Source organism: Lathyrus oleraceus, chromosome 2, assembly GCF_024323335.1.
Source record: "Lathyrus oleraceus cultivar Zhongwan6 chromosome 2, CAAS_Psat_ZW6_1.0, whole genome shotgun sequence".
In the NCBI taxonomy this organism is placed as follows: Eukaryota; Viridiplantae; Streptophyta; class Magnoliopsida; order Fabales; family Fabaceae; genus Lathyrus; species Lathyrus oleraceus.
The window spans coordinates 290,624,692-290,629,719 of record NC_066580.1 but is presented as its reverse complement, the minus strand read 5'-3'; positions in this window follow the sequence as shown (position 1 = coordinate 290,629,719).

Here is a 5,028-nt window from a genome sequence, read left to right as displayed (position 1 = left end):
GGTGCTTTCAATGAATGGTGCACAATTATGGTATAAGATTGAAACATCAAGATGTCACATGAGTCAAGTGGGAGACTGTTGGATTAATTTATTATTAACTAGGTATGACTCATGTAAACAATATTTGGCTTAAATAAAAGACACCTAAATGTGATGATTATTTTGGTAGATGGATAATTAAGTCAATGGGGTTTTATTTTGAAATTCAAAATACAAATCCCTCTTTTCTCTCTTCATGACTGTTGGGACATGACTCTTGGGGTGGAATATGACTGTTGGAATAAAATGTCTATAAAAGGACACATTTAGGCAACCAACACCAACTTTTCTCATTCCTTCTCATTTTCTCACAAATACACAAAAGTATCTTCATCATCAAAGATACAAATAAGGAAGAAGGAAGAGAGGAGAAAACAATTGCAAACAAGGATCAATAAATCAGACAAGAATCGACGTCATGGATCCGGGTACGCTTTTACGGTTTTATTTATAGAATCTAAAACACTGTGAAAATCATGACATCAAGATCCAAAACATAAAATTTTGCTAACATACAGATGCAAACAACGATGGAAATGATGGTGAAGGTTTGGAATGGAGTAGTTTGAATAATTCAATATTTTCATATCAAAGTCCAAACGACTCATTTGTTATTGATGATGTTGACGAAATTGTAAAAATGAACATGTTTAACTTGCAGAATGATGATGTTTCAAAGCTGCAATTTGGAAGTCTAGAAGTTGCGTACAAATTTTACTGTTGGGTTGCAAAGACGAAAGATTTCGTAGTCCTTAAAGGTCAAGTTGTTAAAACTAAGAATGGAGATGTTGTTCAACAAACATTTATTAAGGATTTAGGCAAGACATAAGGTTAACTGTAGAGCAACACAAGCATGGTCCGATGCACGAAATCCGATGTGGATGTGAAGCTAAATTTTGGGTGCATATTGATAAAATTTCACAATATTGACATATCACATTATTTACCCCTGATCACAATCATGAAATGTTAAAGGAGAAGTACCGCATGTTGTTGGCGGCTGTCATGCCCAATTTTGTTAAAGGAGAAGCACAACATGTTGTTGGCGTTTGTCATATCCAATTTTGTTCAGTCTTTTAATTTTATTTGGATTTTAGTCATAATTTATTTCAAATAGAAAAGCTTGACCCATTTGATTGTAAGGAGAGATTTAAGGAGTTACAAGCATAATGTCTGGAATTTGAATCCCACTGTGCTCCTTTTTATCACTTTTGACATTTTTATTCACTTTTTCACTCATTTTTGATTTTTAAATTTAATTTTTGTTTCCTTAATTAGAATTTTTTTAATAATTAATTTTTATTTTATTTTATGCATTTTTTATTTTTGTCACAAAAATAAAAAATTAAATAATTTTTTTTTCATTTTTGTCACAGTTTGTTCTGATTGGTCATATTGTGTCACAATTTGTCACGGTTGGTCACATTGTGTCATAGATCTTTCTAATTGGTAAAAAATTGTCTGGTATTGTCACAATTTTATTTTTCCCTTTTTAGTGACCTAGATTTTTTCCTATAAATGCCATACTTTTTCTCACAAACCACCCATCAAGTTCTATCCTAAATTTGTTACTCTTCGTATTGAACAACAACAAATAAACCCTAGTCTCCATCATCAGCGAATCAAGAAAGATTGAAGTGAGAAAAGGAAAACGCAAAGAACGAAAAGAAAAGAAGGGAGGAAGCAATAACTTACTACGGTCACGACACTTCAAATTGGTAAACCCGGAACTCGAATATGTGATTTGATTTTTGTATGTATAATTTGTGCATATCTGTTTGTGTTTGTCTAATACATTGCTTTAAGGATTTGTTTTTGTGTGTTATTTCAAAATTTTATAAATAAACAATTAATTAAAATTTTATATATATATGTATTTGATTTCAATTTTTGTATATAATTTCATCAATTGAGTATTTGTACATAATAAAATTTCAAATTAAATTTTTGAAATAATTAATTTCAATTAAGAGTTTTTTTTTTTGTATATAGATATTTTTAATTAAGTTTTTTTTTTCAAAAAAACTAAAGTTTTATAATTAAATTTAATAATTATTAATAAACCAAAAACAAAAAATTATCTCCCTCTCCTTCACGTGTTCTTCCCCATTCCCAATTCTCTACTCCCCTAATCACTTTAACCATCATCATCAAACTTCCTGCAAAACTCACCACAACCAAATCTAACAACACAAGAAAACCATAAGCCATTCATCATCTTCAACACCACAACTTACCCTCATCAACACAACAATCCAACAATTAACATTAACCTTTACATCCTTCAAAATTCAAACTCATATACCAACTAATTCAAACAGAGTCATAAAAATCAAAACCAAACCATAGCTAAAACAACACATATCAAAGTGCAAAGTCAAAAAACAACTCAAATCAAGTTAAAAGGAAACAAAAGAAAATCAAAGAAACGAATTTGGAAAAATCACGAAGCGTCATCTCCGATGAACAACCACACAACTCTGCCGTAGCTCACCCTGGCGCCGACGATCTTCATCTGGCCGTAGATATCAATGTCCATATGAAACAGTGCAGTGGTGAAGTAAATTACATCAATGCTCATATGGATAAAATGGAAAACAAGCAATATCCAAGAAGAAGAAGAAGAAGAAGAAGATAACATAAATTTTGTTATTGATAACTGAATGTGTAAAACAGAATGTGATTGGATATTTATATTACATTATCCACACACCAAGGACAGAAAAGGAAAAAGCCATTATATATATATTATATATATATTATATATATATATTATATATATATATATATATATATATATATATATATAATATATATATATATATACAAGTGATATGCAAGATATCAGTTAACAACCCCCCTCAAGTTGGGCAGTGGATGGTACAAACTCCCAACTTGACCAAAGTGTTCTTCAAGGATGGTGAATGAAGAGGTTTAGTAAAAATGTCTGCTAACCGGTTATGTGTCGAAATAGGAAGAAGATGAATTAGTTTTTGTCATACCCCAAAATTTGCCCATTAATATTTCAAGACATTTTGCAAGGCATTCCGACTCATATATAACACTGATCTTGAAGAAACAAAGGCCCAGCTCACGGATGGCCCAATCCAGAAAATGGCCCAAACTGGCCTGTTCGCTACGCGCTCGCCTAGCGAAGCTGACAGACAACAAAAATTTCGGGCTTCATTCTGAGCCCATTAGGTCACCATTATCACTATAAATACCAGCACTTCAGTAATAAAAAAAAAAAAAAATAAAAAAAAAAAAAATAAAAAAAAAAACGAAAAAAAAAAAAAAAAAAAGAATTTTTTTTTTAATTAATTAAATAATTAAAATAAATAAATAAATAAAATATAACAAATTATTTTAGACTTGGGTCTCCCTCATTCCAAGCCCATTACCCACGAAATCAGTCTATAAATACTGAAGTTTCAGTAGAGGAAAGGACACTTGGAGTTACACTGGGAGATTCACTGGAAAAAAAAAGAGGAGGAGAACAGAGAAGAACGAATAGAAGTTTTGGCATAGGAACCCTGCCTACCCGGAGAATTCAGAGTAAAGAAACCCTGAAGGCAACCCATCTGCACCGAAGCCATCGCCGTCCAATTCCCGCTGCCTAACTTATTCCGATACTACAAGTGGTCAATCCCTTCAACCTTGAATTGGCAAACAGGTTTGCGTATCTCTATTGTTTATACTTTCAATTGGCCATATCTACATATATAATGCATCATGATTAAATGTTGATATATAATTTGCTTTCGTATGGGAATTTAAATATGCCTGAATACCCTGAATGTTTGACCATGTTATTCCTGTGATAAAATGCCATAAAATTCAAAGTTCCTAACATGGGGCTGTTTTCAAATTCAAAATCCGTGGCCGCTCGCTAGCACCTCGCTAGGCGAGCCTGGGGCGAGTATTCGCCTGGCCTTCGCTAGGCGAGGCAGAGGCGAACGAGACAGTAGCTGACTTTTCTATTCTTTTTTTTATGTTTTATCATAGCCATGCATTATTCATCCTATCCTATTTATTGTTGTGATATTTCTCCGGTGTAATCTTCGATTGCACCCTGATTTGGTGTTCTGACATGTTTCTTTTTTTTTTTTTTTTGAGTTTCGTAAAGGTTCACATATCCCAGGAAAAGGTTATTGGCTAGGTATTCCACTTTATTTGTGGGATACCCTTGTGGAGTTTCACCCTAAATTAATTTTTAATGTATTAATTTCTAATGTATTAATTTTTTAATATATTATTTTTAATAATTTTAATGTGGAGTTTCATCCTAATTATATAATTAATTGTAAAACTTTGCCTTTGAATAAGTGATCTTTGACCTCTCTTTGTTGCCTTACGATTACGATATTACGGTCATGTCCCGCGAACGTGGGGATACCCTTAGCAAAGACCCTTCGGTTAAATCATCATAAAATAAATTATAGTCCCTCGGATGTTGCCTTCGAATATACAACTTTGTCCCTCGATGACCCTCCGATGTTGCCTACGGTTAAAAGATGATAGTCCCTTCGAATGCTAAGGTATCCTCGTAACTGTTGCCTTCAATGACCAATCGATGACCCTACGATGACCCTTTTACATCCAAAGGATAAAACTACTTATTTCTCAATAATAAGGACAGTTTTACCCTCATAAGGATAGGAAATACTCATAAAGACCTTGGGTCGGTATAACTCTTAATTGCTGGCTCACAACCTAAAACATTTTTTCACACCTCACACCTTTCAAAATACCTTCAGAAAATCACCACTTGGTATACATTCATACTAGAATCATTACCGAGTTATATTTTTCTAAACAATTTTCAAAACTAAGCGAGATAATCACTTTGTATACATTCATACAAGAATCATTACAAAGTTAAATTCTCTTTTCAAAACAATTTTTCTAAACAATTCACAAACACTTTTTTTAGACAAAAATAATATAAGTGATCGAGCAATTAAGAGCCCATGGATAACCATGGATACA